At 39.8% G+C, this 25,584-nt stretch overlaps 1 protein-coding gene across 1 annotated transcript in view; it reads right to left on the bottom strand.

Moving 5' to 3' along the window:
* Positions 1-25,584, bottom strand: part of klf7b (Kruppel like factor 7b) — a 75,835-nt gene that overhangs the window by 49,215 nt on the left and 1,036 nt on the right. The gene's annotated exons all lie outside the window — the stretch shown is intronic.

The raw sequence follows: 25,584 nt of genomic DNA, 5'->3' as shown, positions 1-25,584 counted from the left end.
TGACTGAGTTCACGGACATTTTTTTTGACATGTTGGTGTCACGGCAGGAAGTGAAAGCATCAGGCTTTGCCACCTGAGGCCTGCAGACGCAGTCAGAGGGACATGTAACAAAGACTAACATTGTAACCCTAATTCTATGAGCGAATCACTGTGCTGATCCTGAGTCGCTGACGTTGTGAATGTACGGTTCAGGGGCAAAAGCTGTTTGTATTGCAGGTACCAGGTGGAATGGACTGCCCCCCATTATCCTGGTTGTTAAAGGACTCCACTTCTGCTCTTTGAACCAGGCTTAAATGATGGTACAAAATAAACCGGGAAACACGATTTACACTACACACTAGATTCAGAGTACTCTCAAAAAGGTTGATTTGAGAAAAATCCTTTCAAGTGTGTTTAAAATGAGACAGAATTGAATGACAAATACCAAACAGTCTACTTTCAGTTATCATAAAGCTACTACAATGATAGAGCTACTGTAAATTGTTGAATATTACACAGTATTTAAATAATGGCAAATGTGAAATGATAGCCAGCACAGAAAACAGGGAGTCTTCTGACTAAAATAGGATAAAATATACTGCATCATATATTAATATATAATAACTCAGAAATAAAGGCTTGTCTGTAATATAAGAGTGGTTCAAAGTGGAGTTGTGGTAGTCACTGTTTGAGAATTTATAATATGTGTATATTTCCATCAAGGTTATGCTATGGAAGAACTTGTAAAGAAGCTTGCCTGAATTATTGATTACCCCCCCCCCCCCCCCCCCCCCCCCCCCCCCCCCCCAAAAAAAAGCATTAAAGTATGCATTAAAATTTTCCAATGTGCATAACATTTATCTAATATCATATATATGTAATATAAATGTCATAATGAAATGTCTGTAAACCTATTACATCATGACTGTGAAAAGTAATTCTAATTCTAGTAATGTATCAGAAATTGGCAAACAATGTACAGGACTGACATACAAGAAAAAAACGTGACTTCAAATCAAACAGGAAGGGGACCGACTCACGCTGAGGAGGTAGACACACATTAGTGGCCCATTCAGGCTGCACTGTTCAGTACATCCCACAATATCAAATTGGGAGATGGAAACAAAAACACTCTTTTTATTTAGCTGACGGAAAGGGTTCATTCTCTGGGGAGCATGAATTTGCACTGCAAATTTCAAAGCAACCCAGCTGTTAGGGTGTTAGTGATATTTTCATGGACCAAAGTGCTAGTCAGGAGTAGGATTGTGTCTTTACTCACCAAATGCACCAACACACAAATCATGGACATTATGGTATTTTCAATCTGTAGTTAGAGACATACGAGTGAATCAATAAAAAAGCAGTAACTTGTCATTAATCCTTTCTTTTCCAACAGCAGCTAAAACTCGTTTTCATCCCTGTACTGACAGAGAGCTCATTAGCTCACCCAGCAGTTATTTGGTGAACTGTCGCTCATTGCCCATTTCTCATCCAGTTAAATGAGGTTATTGTTAGTGAGGATCGTTTACTTTAAATGGCTGCTACTCTGAACAACAAGCCTGATTTTATCACCCACACATCAGTCTGAACACAAGCAGACACCACAAGCTGGCAAATGATGTTCTGCATGGTGATGGTGTTTATATGTGATGTCAGCACCATGGTGCTCTGTGTATACTATGTGTGTATGTGTGTGTGTGTGTCAGGACAGACTATGCACTGCAGCATCAGGAACGGACTTTACCATTAGGCAAGCTGCCTGGGTCCCCCAACTAAAAGGGCCCCAAACAGCTATAGATTTATTATGATGTTGAGATATGAAACATATTGAATTACGTTACAATTCTAACTCATTGTGCCCCAAAATAACTTACAAAAGGCCCCCAAAGCACTTAAAAAAATATGCAATTGTATGCTATTACTACTATGCTAGTATCTACTTCTACTTCAGAGTAAAGCATTGTACCAGTACATTTACCTTACACATGTTACTGGTTACATTGCACATTCAGATTTTACTCACAAAATATAACAAATAAAATATGATGCATTATTATTAATTAAACTATCCAGCATTATATAAGAATCAAAACCACCTTGAAGACAAGTAAATTTAAAGGACCAGTATGTAGGATTTAGTGACATCTAGCAGCGAGGTTCCCCACACTTCCAAGTGTGTAGGAGAACCTACAGTGGCCACAAAACTGGCAAAAAATGCAATAGGCCCTCTCTAGAGCCAGTGTTTGGTTTGTCTGTTCTGGGCTACTGTAGAAACATGGCGGTGCAACATGGCGGCTCCATGGAAGAGGACCTGCTCCCTATGTAGATATAAAGGCTCATTCTAAGGTAATGAAAACACAATGATTCTTATTTTCAGGTGATTATACACTAATTAAAACATACTTATGAATATTATATTCTATTTCTGCAAAGTCCGCTCTGCTAGATGCCACTAAATTAGAATACATTTCACCTTTAAGTAAATTGTGCTAATAGTGCCTCTCTTTCACTCAAAATTTGAATGCAGGACATTTACTTTTGCAGTATTTTCACTGTGCGGTATGAATTTTTTTGCTTAAGAAAAAAGTTTAGTACTTCTTCTACCACTGCCAATACCAACATTTCCAGTTAGAGAAAGGGTAAAAATATACTGCATCATATATTAATATATAATAACTCAGAAATAAAGGCTTGTCTGTAATATAAGAGTGGTTCAAAGTGGAGTTGTGGTAGTCACTGTTTGAGAATTTATAATATGTGTATATTTCCATCAAGGTTATGCTATGGAAGAACTTGTAAAGAAGCTTGCCTGAATTATTGATTACCCCCCCCCCCCCCCCCCCCCCCCCCCCCCCCAAAAAAAAGCATTAAAGTATGCATTAAAATTTTCCAATGTGCATAACATTTATCTAATATCATATATATGTAATATAAATGTCATAATGAAATGTCTGTAAACCTATTACATCATGACTGTGAAAAGTAATTCTAATTCTAGTAATGTATCAGAAATTGGCAAACAATGTACAGGACTGACATACAAGAAAAAAACGTGACTTCAAATCAAACAGGAAGGGGACCGACTCACGCTGAGGAGGTAGACACACATTAGTGGCCCATTCAGGCTGCACTGTTCAGTACATCCCACAATATCAAATTGGGAGATGGAAACAAAAACACTCTTTTTATTTAGCTGACGGAAAGGGTTCATTCTCTGGGGAGCATGAATTTGCACTGCAAATTTCAAAGCAACCCAGCTGTTAGGGTGTTAGTGATATTTTCATGGACCAAAGTGCTAGTCAGGAGTAGGATTGTGTCTTTACTCACCAAATGCACCAACACACAAATCATGGACATTATGGTATTTTCAATCTGTAGTTAGAGACATACGAGTGAATCAATAAAAAAGCAGTAACTTGTCATTAATCCTTTCTTTTCCAACAGCAGCTAAAACTCGTTTTCATCCCTGTACTGACAGAGAGCTCATTAGCTCACCCAGCAGTTATTTGGTGAACTGTCGCTCATTGCCCATTTCTCATCCAGTTAAATGAGGTTATTGTTAGTGAGGATCGTTTACTTTAAATGGCTGCTACTCTGAACAACAAGCCTGATTTTATCACCCACACATCAGTCTGAACACAAGCAGACACCACAAGCTGGCAAATGATGTTCTGCATGGTGATGGTGTTTATATGTGATGTCAGCACCATGGTGCTCTGTGTATACTATGTGTGTATGTGTGTGTGTGTGTCAGGACAGACTATGCACTGCAGCATCAGGAACGGACTTTACCATTAGGCAAGCTGCCTGGGTCCCCCAACTAAAAGGGCCCCAAACAGCTATAGATTTATTATGATGTTGAGATATGAAACATATTGAATTACGTTACAATTCTAACTCATTGTGCCCCAAAATAACTTACAAAAGGCCCCCAAAGCACTTAAAAAAATATGCAATTGTATGCTATTACTACTATGCTAGTATCTACTTCTACTTCAGAGTAAAGCATTGTACCAGTACATTTACCTTACACATGTTACTGGTTACATTGCACATTCAGATTTTACTCACAAAATATAACAAATAAAATATGATGCATTATTATTAATTAAACTATCCAGCATTATATAAGAATCAAAACCACCTTGAAGACAAGTAAATTTAAAGGACCAGTATGTAGGATTTAGTGACATCTAGCAGCGAGGTTCCCCACACTTCCAAGTGTGTAGGAGAACCTACAGTGGCCACAAAACTGGCAAAAAATGCAATAGGCCCTCTCTAGAGCCAGTGTTTGGTTTGTCTGTTCTGGGCTACTGTAGAAACATGGCGGTGCAACATGGCGGCTCCATGGAAGAGGACCTGCTCCCTATGTAGATATAAAGGCTCATTCTAAGGTAATGAAAACACAATGATTCTTATTTTCAGGTGATTATACACTAATTAAAACATACTTATGAATATTATATTCTATTTCTGCAAAGTCCGCTCTGCTAGATGCCACTAAATTAGAATACATTTCACCTTTAAGTAAATTGTGCTAATAGTGCCTCTCTTTCACTCAAAATTTGAATGCAGGACATTTACTTTTGCAGTATTTTCACTGTGCGGTATGAATTTTTTTGCTTAAGAAAAAAGTTTAGTACTTCTTCTACCACTGCCAATACCAACATTTCCAGTTAGAGAAAGGGTAAAAATAAAGCAGGACAGAGTTTGCCTGAGGCCCCCAAATCACTAAATCCGCCCCTGTACAGCACACATGCTGTTTTTACCCCCTGATGTATTCCTGGTATATTGCTGACAGCCTGCAGTCTGAAGAATACATTCATTTAATGGTTGCTGGGTGTGTGTGTGTGTGTGTGTGTGTGTGTGTGTGTGTGTGTCAGCAGTTGGCTGGTTGAATGTGTACAAACAACAGCCTCCTCACTGCTCAGTGGAGTCAGTACCCATGCGTGGAGGTCACGGCACAAAAATATGACTGACTTTTGTGATAGTATATTTTACCGAGAACAGATGGAGTAGATTAAATTTAAAAAACACAGCAGAAAAAGACATTAATATAATAACAATAACACATCTGTTCAGCATAACCCTTGACCCTACAATTAACATTATGGATATTAGCGCTGGGATCATTTTAATGCTTTAATATTTCGTTGTGCAAGTGAGACTGTGTTTTTACACTTCTCTTATCTTGAGTGTATGTTTGGCAGTACTCTACACTGTAAAAAGTAACAGGAAATATTTACAAAAAAACTGTCACAAATGTATTGTGTCTTGTTCAAAATAATGGTGCTATATTGACCCAAACTGGGTAAAATTTTGACTCAGTGAGTTTTAGAGTGTAGGTGTACTGAAAGTGTGTTCAAGGGCTTTTAAACCTAGTGTTTTATGTTATTCTTTATGATTGTTAGCCACCTGTTAGCCGAACAATTAAAGTGCAGTGCAGATGAAGACTTCCATGGGGTTTCCCTGACAACAAAACCTTCTTTAAACCTGAGTATGAGGTCACAAAATCACAAGGGGTTGATGTTTGTGTGGCTACATGTATAAGAAGTCTAGTTTAATGAATTGAGTCATGAGTTTGAAGGTTTATGAGACACTTAAACAATGCATGGCGGTTTATATTACTTTCAGACAGGAATTAATAACTGAAAAGTTATCACAGCTGTAATAATTTAATTGTCTCAATAATGGAAAGGTAGGTGAATTACGCTGTTGACATTGTTGGCTATTGTGCTGCTGTAGTGAGGCTGCAGAAGAGGCTGAATTCTGTTTTGTTTTTGTGATACAGCTATTATCTGTCTGAATACATCCTAAAGAGGAAGACTTGTGAGGGGTGGGCAGATGATGAGATTTACCCTTGTGGACACTCATGGCCACATAGATACAGTAGGAATAATTTGGGCTTGAGTCTAACTTTAAAGAGAGCATGTGTGAAATGTTTAAAGTACAAACTGTTTTGCAGTGGATGAATATTAGGTTGTCAAGATAAAATAGTTCTAAAAATAAAGCTGGCTACATCAGATGTATGGTATAAATGACACTGATGCATGTCAGTCCTTCCACTGGTGGAGGGAGGACTGGTGGCGACAGACTTTCCTCATGTTTCCTGCCACTTAACTGTACGCTAAAAAGGCAAAAAAGTTTGTGTGTGTGCAGATGCACAGACAGAGACATAGACTTAGAGGAAGACTACAGTTAAGACTACAGATAAAAAAAGAGAAAGATGTTCATTTAGGTGTATGTTTCTTTTTTTTTCATTCTCTAGGATAGCTTCAAACAGCGTGTGTGTGTGTGTGTGTGTGTGTGTGTGTCTACATTTATGTGTGTTTGTGTAATCTAATCAGGATATGGAGATTACCATTAAATCGTCCGGCAGGGATTACACTCCCTTTCACCGAGCTGATTCAAAGGCCACACTTATGAACGGGGGTTAACAGCTTGTTATAAGATGCTGGATTGTGAGTGTGTGTGTGTGTGTGTGTGTGTGTGTGTGTGTGCCCCACTCGCCAAGCTAATCTTCATTGCTCAGAGCGATGAGAGGGCCAAAGAAAGCAGAAGGCACGGCAAACAACATTGAGACAAAGACGTGACAAGAGACTGGAGGAGAGAGAGGGCTGAACAAAAGAAAACACACACACATACACACACACACACACAAACACACACACAGAAAATGATGGAGTCACCTTTCCCCTATGTGAGGTCACAGCAACAACTCTGTTACAGTGTGTGTGTGTGTGTGTGTGTGTGTGTGTGTGTGTGTCTGCGCTCAAAGTGTTATGTGTACAGACTCTGTCAGAACACATAACATCATGACTTAAAGCCCACACTATAGGGGAAGTCTCTTTGACGCTGTAAACAACAACTTCACACAGACTCTTGCTTTATATTATGTCCTATAGAGGACATGTGTAGCGGAAACAAATAAAGAAATATCAAGATTGTGTTCCTGAAGGAAGATAGACGGAAGAATATTGGTCAGTGTGACCACCAGCTGATTGCAAATCATCATCAAGGACAGCATTCAGAGTGACCACAGACTGTTTATGAACTTCAGGAGGCATGTTGGGTCTCTGTACAACATTGTAACAAGCATTTCAGATATAAACTATCAGGCAGTGGAAATGACATCAGTGGGGTGCAGAGGATTTCAGTAAAGTAAATAAAATGAAAAAGTGTTGATGCTAAACAGATCATCTGTGCTGTTGTATGCTGTCATTTTGCTGTCGGGGTGGAAGGGTTCTTTGAGTCATTATGGTTGTGTCCAGAACCTCTTCCTCAGCCAAAGAACCCATGAAAGCTTCTTCTATAGTGTGTACACAGGGCCCCAAATGTATTTTTTGCTCTGCTGTCCTGCTGAGGCTGTTCTTCCACTTAAAAAGCAGAACTAACAGGGAGAATGTGCTGATGTGCATCAGAGTCAACAATATTGTTGACCAGCTGATGTTGTTGCTTGGTGAACTGTTTACAGACCAAAGAGAAGCAGAGAGAGAAGCTTTAAATCAACACTAGAGCCAAGAAGTAAATTCTTTGTTTACTGCTCAGCTTCAAATCTGAGTGAATGAATTTTAAGCAGAGTACACCACGTGTCACTAGGACATTTCTACAGACAACACAAAACCTAGAAGCCAAAATGCTCACTTTTTTCTTGTGCAAATTTGACTTGTTAAAGCACATCTGTGTGCACATCTGCGTCCTGACTAAGACCAGGGCTCCATTACACAACATCACCTGGCAAACACATGCTGCTGCTAGATGCTTAATTACAGGGAAAAACAGACTTTCAGAGGGAGTTGAACCTTTATAAAAAAATATATTACAAACATTAAAATGATGGTGTTGTTAATAAATTATATAAATGTAACTTTACTATATAATATCATTTCTGCTCTTGTTAAAAAATAAGTTGCACAGCACTGAGGTTACACTGACAGGTTTGGTATTGAACTATACTGATAAAGATGTTCTGAAAACTTTAATTTTCATGATCCATCTGGCCAATGAGAATTTTCAAGGCTGATAGAAAGATGTTTCTACATTTATTGAGTTTGACACAAATATGCAAGAAATTCTAAGAATTCAACTTTCCTTCCAATGTATATTTCTTAAGTGTAAAATATGTCGGCAACACACATAAAACCGATTTTACTGATTTTGGAGTGTATGGGAGTGAGTGCAGACTGCTTTTGATTGACATCTTGCTCACTCTCCTGTTAGCTTTGTTGCACCTGCGAGGTGGGACAAATTACTCATTCTTACTGGTGCGTGGAGTCTGGTGACCTCACATAATGCCCAGCACAGCTCTGCTCACCTACAACCTGGTATGCTGGACCTTTAACAACATGCCAGTTTATAACACTGTTGGCTGTATGGTGATATAGTGTAATGTACCAATGAACAAAGCTACTGCAGTTACTGGAATTGATATATTTTTCACATTTGATGGACTGTACTGCATCTCTGTACGGAGAATAAACCATGAGGATTTCTCACAATCAGTTCAAGTCATGATGCTCTCGTGGCAAAGACAGATCTGTGCGTTTATAGATACTGACTTTATAGTCAAAAATCACTGCAGCAGACCACCACAAATACATTCTCTTTTTGGTCTTTTTCCCTTAAAGGACACACACACACACACACGCACGCACGCACGCACGCACGCACACACACACACACACACACACACACACACACACACACACACACACACACACACACACACACAATGTGAGGTCTAACATTGATCATAACTAAATGCATAACGAGTGAAGTCATCACTTATACACACACACACACTCCCAGCAGCCTTTGTTTCACACACACACAGAGTCACGCATGCTCACACTACACAATGACCTCATCCCTCACATCATGCCTCCTCCACCCCACATCTCACACACACACACACACACACACACACACACACGGCCTAATACAGAAAGGGTTAATCCATTAAGACACAACAGCCGCTGATCCTTTCCTTTATGTTCCACTCCTTTACATTCATTCACTTCATTGTTTGTATTACACTGATATAAATCTATCAGACAACCGAATCATATCGGAATGATTAATTGACTTATTGTGCTGTGTGCAGTTAATGTGTAATCATGAATGAAATGTAAAACCATTCCAAACATTGAGTGGGTGTAGGTGTATTTCATTGTATTGTTTAGGATCTGAATCAGCTTCACCAGACCAGAAAACTCTTCCTCCAAAACACATGACACACAGAAGAGAAAACACTAAAACTCACAGAATTAACACACACATGAACTGCATCACATGCTCCAAAAACAAAACATCTTCATCGCACTGAATAATTTACGATATGTCAGCTGCCATGACTGCAAGAAGCTCAAACATCCTCAACAGAACCATTGTCTCAGAACATACAAATTAACCAAAATCATTTAATATTTAGAAGCAGCTGCAAGTGGCAGCATTACTCATCTAACACAGATATGACGACTTCTCTGACTACAGCGCCTTAGGTCTACATGTTTTACAATCACTACATCAGATCCCAAGATGTATATTTGCTGTCTGTCCCTAAAGCTCACACAGAGTTGGGGCAAAAAAAAAGGCTTTCATGTTTTCTGCTCAAGCCACTTGGAATAGTCCACAGAAGAAAACTGAATAAACAAAACTGACGAGACTGTCGGAAATTCTATATTTTTGTTTTGCATGTTTGACAGATTATATTGTTCTGTTTGCAACTTTTTATTCTGCTGTCATATCAAATATGATCTTTGACAAAGAACGTCTGTGAAATTTCATCTCATAATTGAAAAGAAAATCCCTCAGTACAGTTCAAGACTCCAAGGTCTCACACATCCCCAGAAATAAACAGAGTTATCTTCATCACTGACACAAACAGCATCAAATGAAAAAGTGGCAAGTGGCAAGAGTTTATGTAGTAGCGATCGACTCGAGTCAATTGAGAGCCCTCAAAAGGACAGACGTACAAGATTGTGTGTGTGTGTGACTCCAGGGAGGCCTCTCCTGTCATCACACCTTTTTTTTAACACCAGGGTCTATCTCTCTCTCTCTCCCTCTGCTTCTCTTGTTTTCCTCCAGAGGTCTTTGTATTTTGCGGAAGCCACTGATCTCATTGGCCTTGCTGGAAGGCAAAGCGGGGAGACACATGACTCATACATGCCCCTTTGTGTGTGTGTGTGTGTGTGTGTGTGTGTGTGTGTGTGTGTGTGTGTGTATGCATGTTTTCAGACCAGGCCCTGATGATGAAGCTCTCTCTGTGTTAGAAAGTTGTCTTGGGGGGAAAAGAGAAACCCCCTCCATATCGCCATTTTGCTGTGTCCAGCAGTTCAACCTTAAATAATTCAGATGTCTCCCCTCTTCACCCGCACACACACACACACACACACACACACACACACACACACATTGTATCTACTATGGGTATCAAAGTGAAGTTTTACGTTTCGTCCAGCTGAACAAAAACAAACTGAGGCCATGTCCACACTGATGTGCATAAATCTGAAAATGTATGTTTTTCTATTCTATGTTTTGGGCTCCCAGCCAGACACATTGGCTTCATGTTGTAGTGTAGGAAACCGACAGATTTAAAGGAACACTCCACTAATGTTTAAAACAAGCTGAACATACCGATCAACACAGAAGAAGTGAAATCTGTGAATATAAGTTGACTAAAGCTGCTGTCATCCATGAAGGAGAAGGGTACAAACTTTCAGGGCCTACAGGAGGCCAGTGTTTGATAACCAAAATGTCATTTTAACAGATGTAATTAAGTTCTTTGAATTCTTGGTGACAACATTAAGAATCTTATTTTCTATCACCTCTAACTTTCTCTGTGATCGTTCAATGTGTATGTCAATATAACTGATTTCACAATACAGGTGCTGTCATTGATATACTGACTTTTTTTTTTAATTTGTGCAATCATATAACAAGAAAAACAAACAAAAAAAGATAAAATATTTCACTAAAAACATGTGTACTGTTTGATCAGCTGCATCGCCACATAAATTAAGAGTTGAAGATAAAAAAGTGGACTTTTAACCTGCAAACACCAAACAAATTTTCAAAGTTAATCATCCTTTTATTACCAGATGATGCTTTGTTGTTGTTTGTTGTTGTTGCTTCTCATCCTCTGTTTTTTTTCTCGCATGCACACTGTCTTTCTTTACTCTTTCACTGTCTGTGCAAATGCACAACGAACCAGGAACACATTTATCCACACACACACACACACACACACACACACACACACACACACACACACACACACACACACACACATGCACACTGCAGCACTTGTCTATTCCCTCAGGTATTCCTGGCAACATTGTAGATTAAAATAGCTGACGACCCACATATCCCAGTATAGCAGGCATCACACTGCTGGGCCACCACAACACTACAACCATTTGTCCACATAAAGCAGCACACAGCTGGCCTGATTCAGAAATAATTGCACTACATGCAATTATGACAAATGAGGAACGGCTCAAACATTGTTGATGAATATTTTATGATTACTGCTGTCTGAATATTGAATATCAGATTGACTGGTATTGAAAATTGGCTTCGAAAAGCAGGAAAGTGTTGTAACTGGATAGAAGTCATTTGAAATGGATGAAGCTAAACTGAATGGTCAAATCGAGTATATATCTGGTTTCATACTTGAGTCTCATCCAAAATACTGAGTCAGATCACTTGCTAGCTGCACTAAGAAAGACATTTAAGGTAATGACATAATGCGGATCCAGTCAGTGAGTCAGATATGTAATACTATAGCTGTTTTGAAGTTCGTTTGATCCAGTGATTAAATGAGGTGGATCTGGCCAATAAGAGCTGGAGGAAACATGAAAGCATTCATGACAACAGAAGGAGCCAACAGAGCAAAGCAGTAGTTATATCATACAAACAATTCATTTAGCAACAACATTTCAGCATTGCACATGCACACAGTTTGCTGTTGACAAAGTGCAAGAGGAGACAGACTGTTGCTCAATATTTCAAACACGCACCATTGCAACGACCTCAAACACAGCTGGCAAAAGGAGATGTTCCCTTAGTTCCAATTAAGGGAAATCTCAATGCTACAGCATACAATGATATTTAAAACAATAGTGTACTTCCAACTTTGTGGAAACCAGGGCATGACATTAGGACCTGTCCACCTTTCTACCAAATGCAGGTAGAATTGGCAGTGGCGTGTAACATAGTCACTCTTACTAGCCACTTTGGCGGGTGCCATTCCGTGTCGTGAACTATTTTGTCATAAACTGGAGCAGTGCTGCAGATCGATCCGAGGGAAACTGCTGTCAGCTCGACTCCCAGCGAGCATTGCTGTTCCTACAGCTGATAAATGCCCCCCTCTTCCCCTCGCTCCTGCCAGGTCGCTTACACACACACACACTCACAGTCCTGAATCAGGAAACAATCGAATTGATTAGTCAAAAAGAATTTCTTCTCTACTGCAGAGATTTCTATTCTATTTTGTATTATTTACTGTTGTTGTTAATAAATATTTAAATAGACTGTTTTTTTCTCTTGCTAGGTTTTTTCAGTTTAGATTTTATCTTTTCAGTTAATCTTCTACACCCGTGTACCACTATTATTATATCCAATATGAAGCTACTCTTTTTATGTCTTTGTCTTAATCAGTTGCATGTTTTCAGGAGCTTTACACACAACCTTATCAGAGCTGAATATTTGATGAATGTAGTATTATACATTTTATGTATGGTGTTTACAGTGGTCATTTACATATAAAGGGTTGTAAATCTAGTTCTTCAAATAAATTATAGCACACCATAGTCAACTTTAATCAAATAAAAAGTTAATGTTGAGACCTGCTCGCAACACTTTGGAAGAAGACGCTTTCTTTCCTGTTAACAGATCTAACTCTGAGTAGATCTGTTGACTCTCAGTTCTCTGTCATTCTCTCTCTCTCTCTCTCTCTCTCTCTCTCTCTCTCTCTCTCTCTCTCTCTCTCTCTCTGTCTGAGACAAAGAAACAAGTCGGCAGACTTGTGAAGAAAAACAGGACAAATTCCCAAGGTCATCTTCCTCCACTGCATCTGACCCATTTACTGTGTCCCACTCTACTCACACACATGCACACACACACACACACCAATCATGCATGCATAAAGGCGCACTGGAATGCTGGCACGCTCCGTCCTTACTGCAACGCTGTCTCTTGTTCTGTCTCAACACAGACATCACACCTACACACACACACACACACACACACACACACACACACACACACACACACACACACACAGTATATTATGCTCAAATGCCCTGACACAATGTGACATCCCTAATGAAACTCTTCAGCAGGGACTAGATGGCTCAGTGTAAGGCTGTTTGGGCGATAGTTCAATATTATCTTATATTGCATCTTAGGCAAATATATTATGATGAAATAATCGTGTTTTCGATGAACTACATTTTGTTGGACAAATAAATGATTCAAAGAAAGTAGTAATTAAAAACTGATTAACGCCATACCTCCTGGCCTGAGCTTAAATCTAACAAACAGATTTCATCTTTGTCATCTGTTGCACAAAGATGACTCATTTTTGACTGACTAATTTGATTATTAATTAGACTATACTGAAACTAAACCACATGGCTGACTGATGGTGCTTTCAAGTGGGGTTGTGTTCATCATATTAATAAAGGGAACCCATTAAAATGACCCACTGCTGTCACATACACGACTTCATCAGTGGAAATCTGTGCTACCTCAGAATTCAAGTTAAGATGTTTTCTGATGTACTTAAATACAGTATGTCACAACTCATGAAAACTTTACTTTTGGTGTATTTACAGTAATTATCTGTACTTACCCTGACAGACAAAGCAAAAGCAGGACACTCAGAGGGCAATATAGCAACAGAAAGCCAAAGTAAGGTCAAACAAAAGCAAGACAAAATTCAGGTAGAGTTAAGATAAAGTTAAAACAAGAAGACAAAAGACACAGAAATGGAGAGAGAAAACAGCACAGAGAAGACAGAAGGATGATGGAAGATAAAGATGGTAAGAGAGATAAACCATAAAAACATTGAAAAATGTAAATATAAATAAATATAAACACAAAGAGTAAAAGCAATAAAAAGATGACATCACATAAAAGCAAGTCTATAAAAATGGGTTTTAAGAAGTGATTTAAAAGAAGTCACTGATTCTGTGAGCCTTATCTCCTCAGGCAAGTTGTTCCAAAGCCAAGGTACTGTGATGGCAAAAGCGCGGTCACCTTTAGATTTAAGCCTTGACTTTGGAAGGGCCCCACCTGAGGATCTAAGGCTGCAAACTGGCTCACATGGGGTCAACATTTCTGTTATGTAACTTGGGGCCAGACCCAGACGTGCTTTAAAAGTGATCAGTAAAGTCTTAAAATCAATTCTAAATGGAGCAGGGAGCCAATGAAGAGAAGCCAAGATTGTATGTATGTAGTCGTCTGTTAACAGCAGTAAGAAGCCTAGCTGCTGCATTCTGAACTGATTGGAGGCCAGAGAGTGACTTTTGGTTTATGCCAGAAAGGAGGGAGTTACAGTAGTCTAGTGCGTGAATGACTTTTTCCAGGTCAGAGTGTAAGCATTGATTGGTGCATTGGCTTAATTCTGGAGATTGTTCTTATTTGAAGGAAGCAGGACTAAACAACCTTTTTGATCTGTGGTTCAAAGCTTAAATCTGAATCAAACAGTACTCTCAAATGTCTGGCAGCGGGCTTCACATTAGCAGATAAGGGACCAAGGTCACTCTCAATGAGACTGATAGGGTTTGGGGGACTGAACAACATGATTTCGGTTTTTGAGCTATTGAACTGAAGAAAATGTTGTGCCATCCAACAGTTGTCATCACTGAGACAATCTATAACAGCAGCTAGGTTTTTTTGGGTCACCAGGTCTCAGGGGAAGGCATATCTGTGTGTCATCTGTGTAGCAATGAAAAAAGACCTGGTGATGTTGGATGATTTGGCCAAGCGGAAGCATGTAGATAGAAAATAAAATTGGACCTAAGATTGAACCTTGCGGTACACCACTGGTAATGTGAATTGTAGAAGATGAGGAATTACCTATGGTGACTGTGTAGGTTCTTTCTAAAAGGTATGAATAAAACCTACTAAGTGCAGTGTCTTTAATGCCAACCCAGGTTTCAAGACAGTAAATTAAAATGTCATGATCCACTGTGTCAAAAGATGCACTTAGGTGAGAATTAAAATTGATTTCTTGCCCGTCAGTTACTATAACCAAGATCATTGGTTACCTTGAGGAGGGCAGTTTCTGTGCTATATGAAGCTCTAAAACCAGACTGAGACTTCTCAAAGATGTTATTATGACACATAAAGCTAAAAGTTTGGTTGAAACCACTTTTTCTAAGACTTTTGATAAAAAAAGAAAGTTTAGAAAGAAGTTTAGAAATTGGCCTAAAATTATTAAGAACAGAAGGATCAAGGTTAGGTTTCTATAAAGACAACATCAGCTGCAGGTTCAAGCAGCTCAACTCCATTCACTCCGGGACAGAATTTGTGCCCTTGCAAACAATTTCAGAGGGCACAAGTCAGGCATTTCATTGGCAGAGAGTAGTGAGCGGGAAGGAGCGTAGACCTGGATGATAGAGTTCAGGTAGGCGGGAGCTGTTTTAGTTGCTGTTTTGTAAGCAAGTGTTTGAATTTGATGCAGGCAGCAACTGGGAACCAGTGGAGGAATATAATAACAGAGGAGTGACATGTGCTGCTTTGGGCTGATTGAAGACCAGCTGTGCTGCTGTGTTCTGGATCATCTGCAGAGGTTTGAACGTACATGTGGTGAGGCCTGCCAGTAAGGAGTTGTAGTAGTCACTGCGTGATATTATGAGAGCCTGTACCAGGAGGTGTGCTGCATGCTCAGACAGGTAGGTCTGATCTTTCTGATGTTGTACAGGGCAAATCGACACAACCAAGCAATCAAGGCCACGTGAACCTTAAAGGTTAGTCGGTCATCAATCATGACACCCAAGTTTCGGGCAGATTTTGTGGGCATGAGTTGGGTTGATTTGAGCTGGGTATCGATCTGTTGTTGTATAGAGGGACTGGCTAGGATGACAAAGAGCTCATTTTTAGAGAGATTAAGCTGAAGGTGGCGTTCTTTCATCCATACCAAGATATTGGCAAGGCATGACGAGATCTGAGCCAAGACTGTGAGGTCTTCCACACAGCCTCTTATTAAGATTAAAAGTAAGAATGTATATTTGTGCAGCTGTCAAACTTTATACCAGCAAAACTAAGACTGGTCTAACTTTACACACCAGTTTACTAGATCTTTGTGAAACCAGCAACTAGTGTGTGTGTGTGTGTGTCAGTGTGTGTGTGTGTGTGTGTGTGTGTGTGTGTGTGTGTGTGTGTGCTTGCGCGCGCACACGTGCGTGTGTGTGCATGCATGCATGTGTGCGTGCGTGCCTGCATGCATGTGTTTGTGTGTATCCTGGATGGTGTACTGCCAACTGTAGGCCTTGGCAAGCTAGCTCACACACACTTCCTCTGCCACTGTCAACATCCTCTGCACACTACGAATGATGTCATTACCAAAGCACACACACACACACACACACACACACAATGCCCTAATGGCTGTGTTGGTTCAGATGGGAGGAGGATGTGTTTCCATCGAGATGTGGACATATTAAACAAAGTCATAAAAAGTCTGCAAGATAAAATATCAGCATGAGTGTGATTTCATTAAGAGCTGTGGGAATATTCTTGAATGATCACAACAAGATGACACCATAAAAGAACAGCAGGAACTCTTTTGGTACATCATGATAATTTCACAGACAGATTCGCTGTAGCTGGTATTTATGTTACTTTACTGAATTATGTTGTCTCCTCTGTCCAAACACACCACGGTTTTGTCAGCCTCCCTTTTTATTCTTTATTTTCTGGGCTTTCTTACATTGTTCTATACTGACAGAAATAAAGTGGAGTGGAGAATCAGGCTCTACAATGTCATAATTTAATTGGAAAAGTTTTTCCATCAGCCTTTATAGCATCTTCTCTATATTATCAACTGTTCTGCCTCAGACCAGAGGAAAAGCTTCTTGCTGTATTTAGGCATTTTTTCAAATTCCTTGCATTTCCATTCAGTTGTTTTAAATGTACGGATTCAAAATGGGTATAAATAAAAAGATGTTAGGGAGAGAGAGGGGGGCAGAGAGAGAGGGAGGAGGAGGGAGAGAGAGAGAGAGCTGGGTGAGTAGAGAATGAGAGGTTTGGTTGGAGGCCAGGTCACAAGGCTTTATCCCTGAGCCAACCAGTCTGCAAACACTGGCTCAGCAGGATGTACGGACACATACAGGCGCACACACACACGCACGCACGCAAAAACACACACACACACCACACCTGCGTGTGCGCTTGTGTGTCAACACAACTCAGCCTATGAACGGCAAGAGGATTTCTGAAAAAAATCAAACTCTCAGCTGGTGTATTTTGAAATAACTTCCCTAATAAAATTCATTATACATTGTATCCATAATGTGGAGGTACAGCCAACAGAACTCAGTTTGGTCAATCATAAAGGCTTCACTTTACCTTAATCCTTAAAAGTATCATTATGGTTTGGTCCTGTCAATCACTCAGCCAGTCTAATATTTACCAGATATGTAGGTGGTCTCCTCAAATACACTTTCCTGTACTTAAATATTTGAATATTTTTTTCTTAGTATTTAGAATTAATATCTTCCTTGTAAAATGGTACAAGGACAAGTCTGTTCAACAACTGCAAGTTAATACTTCATTTTCACAATTATTTCTCTATGTATTTGATCACTCTGTTTGCGATTGGTCTGTGGCGCAAATTCAAATGTCAAAGTTCACTTCTATGTGAAAGCTTCACATGGATTATGTTCCTGCTGCATGCAAATCCAATGACTGCGGTATTTCCATTGAAAAGAATTGGTTTTGGTCCAAGATGCTGGTGTGACTGAACCCTAAGCGTGTGTTAGCTTGTCTTAGCTCAATGCTATGTGTAGATAACTCTCAGGCATTTGATCTTGGAGCTTTGACCATCACTTATACACTCTTTATCTAGTATATGACAAGGGAATTAGCAACAAAACCATGTGATTTTAACTTTGAAGAAAACCTCTGAAGAAAACCCAGGTGACTGATTTTTTAATGCATTGGGTAAACTCCTGCTAACTAAGATGATGTACCCTGTAAATCAGACAATGTTGGAGATATTTGGAATCTGAAACGGATGGAAGTTTACACAGCAAACAAGCACATGTCAGACTGATCTTGTATATATATATATACCTATCTATCTATCTATCTATCTATCTATCTATCTATCTATCTATAGATAGATGGATTATATTTGACTCACTGCACAATTGTAGATATCTGTAGTGTGCTTGAAGCATAAAAAGATGAATGGGTAAATCTCCTTGTAAACTGTAGTAATCTGGCTCCATGGTGAATAGTGCTGGAGAGTTGCCCTCCATAGAAAACCACTCTACTTGAAAGATCAGGACTATGGCTTTCACTGTATAAGCTCTCTCCATCACACGCGCAGTTTATTTGTTCTGCTTTCCTGCCGCGGCAGTCTGACTGTTCACTTTCTGATCTAATCTCTGCCACCGTAGACTGAATGCCTTATTCACTTACTGAATTAAGGGTTCTCAAGTGGGTGTGTGTGTGTGTGTGTGTGTGTGTGTTTGACTCGAGTGATTTCAAATTATGAAGAAAAGACAATAACTGTGTGTTTGGGAGCATGATTAAAAAGAAAATGAATGAATGCAGTGATTACAGCAGCTCATAGTGAGGAGAACACTGGCTCAAGCTTCCACACTGCAAGAAGTGTGGAAGCTTGTGAGTTTGTGACTGAAGGCTTCTGTTCTTACAGTTATGATTTCTTTTACAGTTTTCAGTATTTTCTTGCTTTGATTAGTGAAAAAAGACAATCATTCAGTGATAACAGCTTCTCAAATGCAAGCATTTGCCTCTTTGCGTATATATTTGGGTTTGGGGTTTTTCGTCAAACAACATGAGACATTCGGAGGTGTTACTCTGAGCTCTTAGAAGTTGTGATGGGCATTTCTTCTACTATTTTTTGACATTTCATTGACTAAACAATGAATCAATTCATTAAATAATCAGCAGATTAATAGTTAGTTGCAGCCTTACTATAGTCAGTCGCAGCATGCATTGGGAAAGAGGCAGGTCCCCCAGTGCAGAACATAATTATGAGCAGCAGAGTGGAAAAACCACATCAGCGTTCTAGTTATAATTCAAGTTATAAATATGAGGAATATCTGACAGCTACAATATCTCCCACTTGCCAAAAAGAACAACACAAATCTCAACGAAACAGTGGAAAATGGCTGCAAAACCTTCATTGCTGGCAGTTGAATCTCAATAAAATCAGATACAGAGTTTAGCGAAAGTTCAGGCAGGAAGACTATCTGTCACTCATTCATTCATTCCCATTCCTCTCTCTCTCTCCCCTGTTTCTCCAGCTGTCGCATCAGCTGATTAGGGGCGTTACTCCTAGTTATTGAATCAGATTCCGCCAAAATCTCTATCTGCCAATCATGTCTTAGCTGTCAAACTTTTAATCTGTTCTCTTCTATGTCTCTGTCAGCTGTCATTTCAGTGCAATTGTCCTCCCACCCCATCTACCTCCATGCCTGAGATCCAGAAGCTTGTTCCTCTTACACCATCAAGATCTCAGCGCCCCCTTATTCATCACCACCACCAGTGTCTAGACTCCATCGGGGGGGATATCCTATTCTACTCACGCCTTCACCTCCCCCTTTCTATATGATGACATCACGATGGGGTCTAATCGCCTTCTGACTTTCATCTATCATGCATATTCAATAAATAATATTCACTTAAAAAACTGAGTCTCTCCTGATTGAAATGAAGCATAACACAGTTGATTCAGCTAAGGAGCTGTACATCAGGTGTAACTCTACTTTAGGCTTGATTTCCATTTTACTAGTGTGGCTACAGCCTTTAGGGATCTTCAAAGCCAGTAGGGTTCATCCTTTGGGGAACATGAATGTCTGTATAGCAATCTGGATAATAGTTGATGAGATATTTCACTTCAGACCAAAGTGTTAGAAGGATGTTGCACTGTTTAGAGCCACACCATGATCCCAGCTAAAAGTAATGACAAATGGTGATTGAGGTTAGCATTGTTTACAGAGCCTGACCAAGAGTTTCACTTTACAGGATACAAAGCAGAGATAAGTAGCTGATGTTTGCATTTAAAAAGCTGAATTGAAGTAAGTGGTATTCATTCATTTTCTTTTAATCAACTAAAAGTTTATTGTTCCAGCACCAGAAACATGTTAGTGTAAAAGACAGAAGACATGTAATAACTGAAGAAACCATTTAAAAAAGTTCCAGTTGATGTATTTGGGACAAATGATGAATTTGGTTTTAAATTGCCTTTTAAAAAGGCACATTTTATGACATTCTGATTAGTTATTACATAATCTCTCCATCTGTCTCTCTCTCTCCATGTCTTTCTCTCTGTCGCTCTCTCACTTTTCTGTTGTCTCTTTCCTCCTTTTCTCTTTACTCCTTTGTTTTGCTCCCTCTTCCTCTTTTTTTATCTGCTGTGACTATGAGGAAGCAGCTGTGCTTCACAGACAATTACATAACTGTGTGTGTGTATGTGTGTGTGTGTGTGTGTGTGTGTGTGGGTGTCTGTGTGTGTATGTCTTTGTCTGTGTGTGTTTGTGTGGGTGTGTGTGTCTGTGTCTGTGTGTGTGTGTGTGTGTGTGTGTGTGTGTGTGTGTGTGTGTGTGTGTGTGTGTGTGTGTGCACGCGCGTGTGTGGTAATAAAGAGGACAGATGGGAGCGAGACAAAAGAAAGATGGAGTGAAGAAAGATTAAATTCTCTTTCCTGTCTAACTTTCACCTGCATTTATTCACCTCACCTCATTTATTGTCTTCTGGTGTTTTCTTTCTCTCTCATCCTTTCCTCCACTCATCCTCTCGCCACCACCCACATCCTTCCCTCCATCCCTACATACAGAGTTACTGGGCTGTGAAATGTGAAAAACTGCAGCATGCATGGCAATTCATTATCTTGTCAAACTTCCCTGGGCCTGCCTCAAGCCACTCAGAGAGTGAGAGAGAGAGAGAGAGAGAGAGAGAGAGAGGTAGTTCATACAATGGTCTGCGCAGTTCCGAAGAGAACAGAGAAACGGGAAACAATAGATGCTTTAAAGAGAAGTTGCACAGCCTGCTGAGTGTATTATAACTCATATGTTTGGCACTTCAATCTATTGATGACGGAAGGACTGTGTCTCTTCTAATTTTCTAATCTTGATGCGATACAATATCTGCGTTTCAGTACTGTAATAAACCTTATTTTCTGAGTATAAACATATTTTTTTGTGAAAAAGGAAACCTGGAATGTACAGAGCACAGCAGGTGTCATGCAGAATAAGTAATAAGGGCTCTTGAACTATGTATAGATACAAAACCAGCACTCTCACCCAGTCGAGACAGGATGTTATATGAGTTTCGCTGTGAATTTTATGGCCAGAATCAGCAACAGCATTTCTGAATTTCTTCCAACCCGCTACCAGCGTAACACACCTGAGTCTGTACGGTCGAGTGAATCGAGTTGAGTTGCGTTGTGGATAATGCAACTGCAAGATCTCACAAAAAAAATGTAGGGACTGATTAAATCTGCATTCATTATTGTGATCACAAAACGCAGTCGAAAAAACGCAGGGCTGCAGGCTGCGGGCTTGCCAGGTCTAATGGAGACACTGTATATCAGTAACACAGAGCTGATTGATCTAGCATAGAGCTATAACGACACCACAGCAAATAAATCAATCGGCCTGAAAAGAACTGCAGACACACAGAGCATGTAAACTAAGAGACAAGATGAGAAAGAGGCTGTGAGAGAATCAGCAGCTTTAAAGCACTAGTAGTCTTGTAAATGAGGCTAGCTTCCTGCATGTTGTGTCCATGTATCTGGCTGTTAATGTAGATCTATATCCACAATAACCACATCACACCCAAACCTCTGCTTCACTTTTAACCTGCGTAGGTCACCACTCTGTTTTCACTGTCTCTATATGGCTGTGCTTTGAAATAAATGGATTATATCTAATTGGGAAGTCTGGGTTTACAATTTCATCCTTGGACACACACACACACACACACGCACACACACGCACACACACAAATCCCTAAAGCCTATCTCATCATTCCAAACCTGCAAAGATGCAGCAATTATATGCAGAGCATGAGCTCCCACTGTCAGAGGCAACAAGGCTGACAGACAGAAAAAGAGAGAGAGAGTATATGTGTGTGTGTGTGTGTGCATGCGTGTGTGTGTGTGCGTGTTTTCCACATGTTTAGCCATGATGCAAAGCAGCTGATAAAAGAAGCCCGTTCAAGGAAACAAAGACCATGAGCATGATGCAGGGACAGAGACGAAAGATAAATGACACACACAAAGCTGGTTGTTTGTTTGTGTGTGCGCATGTGTGTGTGTTTCTCTGTCCGTCTGACAGCAAACGGCCAATTACTGTCAAAAGTGGCGGGATGAGTCCTGCCAGACCATAGCTTTCCATTAGTGCATGCCAGCCAAGCGTTTGTGTGTGCGTGTGTGTGTGTGATGGAGTGAATGAGGGGATAGAGGGAGACAGAAGGAACAAGAGTGGAAAAACCGTGGGTGTGCCTGGTCTGTGTGCATGTGTGAGTGTTTGTCTCTCCTCTCTCTGAGACTGTGTCCCCGCTAGTGCCGATAAAACACATCTTTTCCTCTTAGTTTTGGCCTTCCATCCGCAGTAACGCAGTGTTTTCCACCCTGAAAAACTGAGCTTCTATCAAAAAATCTCTCCCCATTCTGAATATGAAAAATCACATACACACTTGTTTTGAGTTTTCATATTCATACTTCAAAATGCTACAGTTGGCTTTTAGCATTTAGAGACATGATGGGAGATATCAATGAAGCAGCATCAATAAAAGAATATTGTGACCTTTCTGGATGCTTGCTTGATGCCAGAAAGTGTTTAGCATAGCTTAGCACAAACACTGGAAGCAGGGGGAAACTGCTAGCAGCTAGAGTAAAAAAAAAAGAATTTCAACAACTCAAGCTAGCAAGCTTGTTATCAATACATCCAAAAATCATCTGAACTTTTTGTGCCCAGCTGTGATTAGTCAAGAAAAAGTCTTGGTCCACTAACTGCTTGATGAACCACGAGTCATTTTGTATGTCCTGTTTCTACACTCATTAAAGCTGCATTCATTAACTGACAGACACACAGCCCTGACATGTGATTGCCTTTGTAAGTGGTTACAGCTATGCTATTTGCACACAATTGCTATTTACACATGTAGCAGATACAGAACTCAAAATCCCATATTGAGTCTTGGTTGTGTCCACCTGATGAATGTAATTATGTATTTGAATGAATTTACTCTCCTGTTAGCTGTGCTTTGGTCTCCACCAACTCCAGGGAAAAATATCTTTAGCTGCTAGATGTTTCACTTTCTTCATCAGCTTCACTTGTCTATCTGCTGTTTGGTGCTGGGCAGGTGGTGTACAGTGGGTTTATCAGAACTTGTTAGCTGAAAACACCTGCTACTACTCCAACTCCAACTACTACTCCTGCTACCGCTGGAAACAAGGTTGATGATAGTGAACCAAATGGTAAAAGGTAAAAACCAAAATTAGGGGCTAAAAGACACACACACTGCACAGTTGGTGATGAGCAACGCCTTTCTCATCACAAATTAATATTAAAAATATCAATGAACCAACTGTTAAATATATAAGAAACAATGTTTGAATATAACAGCTTTAATTGTGTTGGAAACCATCTTTTATGCAGCTGGGTTAGCAGTTTCCTTCGGCTTTCAGTGTTTGTGCTAAGCTTGGCTAAATATGTCTAGAACCAGTCTTTGGACTGGTTGTGCTGAGATGAAACTGGTATCCATCCTCTTATTAATTCCCTGTAAGGACACAAACAAGCATATTTCCAAAAATGTAAGTGTCCCTTCAAGCAGCCAAGTAGCCAGTGATCACTACAGTTATCCTAGTAACAACAAACTGTTAAATGTCAATATAGCAGCTCACACAAAACAGGTGCTGTCATCCATGTATGGTATTCTTACCAAAGCCCTGGAATCACATTATCTAGTCTTATAGTGCACTTGCAGTTTTGTTAGACAGTAGGCTGAAGTGTCCAAATGAAAATGGATAAACTGGATGGAATGACTTTTTCCCCAGCTTTACATTCCTGTCTCTAGGCACCAATTTAAACAGCTTTTCCAGCCACTCTGTGGAAAATGAGACATGGCATCAAAACTGGAAACAAACCTCTCAATCAATTAACAATATGATTACAGACAGAAAAATGGGTTACAGGGGATGAAACTATGCGCTGTTTGGACTAAAAATAGGATGAAGCAGCTTGAATTGGTGTCAGTAAGTCAGTCAGGGAGGAGAAGTGTAGCGTGAGCTTCATTCAGGACAATAGCAATAAAGACACACGTGGTCCATAAGCTTCAAACGCAGGGAGCCATACGTCGTGCTGGTTTACTTAAGAACGTGTGAGAGTATTGAAAGAGAGTAAAACACTACATCACACACACTTATTCCCACATATCAGGCCGAAAATGGTCTCCAATTAACAGCTTCCATTTCACAAGTTCAAGGGGGGAGAATTTTAAATTATTGGTATCACCAGATCCTTCATTAATACGTTTTCCTCTTAAAATTGTTAAATAGGTACTAGACATCATAGTATATCATATTATGAGCATAAAAACTGTTATTTCAGATGTTGAAACCATGACTAGACTTGTGAAAACAGAAAAAAGGATCATTTCATGTTTTTTTCTCCCCCACAGATGTATAAATCCCTATAATTAGCTTTAATAAGGGATTTTATAATAAAGGTAATACAGGTCAGATAGTCTCTGAGCTTCATACACAGTCTACTGTATGTTCTATAGTGAGTGATAATGCATAATTCAGCAGGATTATCTGCAAACAAACAGTGGCAGATGTGGATATATTATTTAAGAAGAAGTCACTATCTATTCGGCATGTGTCCATCTTCCATGGCCTGCGTGTGTGTGTGTGTGTGTGTGTGTGTGGGTGGGTGGGTGTATGATAATCTAAACATATCAGGCTGACAGACTGGTCCATCGATCAGAGGAGTCAAACAGCATCACGCTTCAAATACTCAATACTTAATTTCTCCATCATCAGCTCAGACTGTAAAACAAAAATGAATCCACTTTCAACTTCAATCAGCTGGCACTCAAAATCTGAACTGCCAATTAAATACATGACCAGCATCAGGTCTAACTGATGCAAATGAACAGGACAAAACTGACAAAATCCCATTTATAAAACCTGCAACATTACAGTCAATATATTTGACATATAAGCCACTTGTAGTAATAAAGGAGCTGAATTTGATCCTCAACAGACCAAAGTAAAGTCCCAAATGTTGCTTCATCTCTGGCTGGTGAAATCTTGTATCCCCCCCCCCAAATCTTGTATAACCTACTCAACTTTTAAAGACAAGCTATAAGAAAAGCAACATTTTCAGCCCGACCACC

Source organism: Thunnus thynnus, chromosome 11 (genome assembly GCF_963924715.1).
Source record: "Thunnus thynnus chromosome 11, fThuThy2.1, whole genome shotgun sequence".
Lineage (NCBI taxonomy): Eukaryota > Metazoa > Chordata > Actinopteri > Scombriformes > Scombridae > Thunnus > Thunnus thynnus.
The sequence above is the reverse complement of the archived record's forward strand: the minus strand, read 5'-3'. Positions and strand labels throughout refer to the sequence as shown.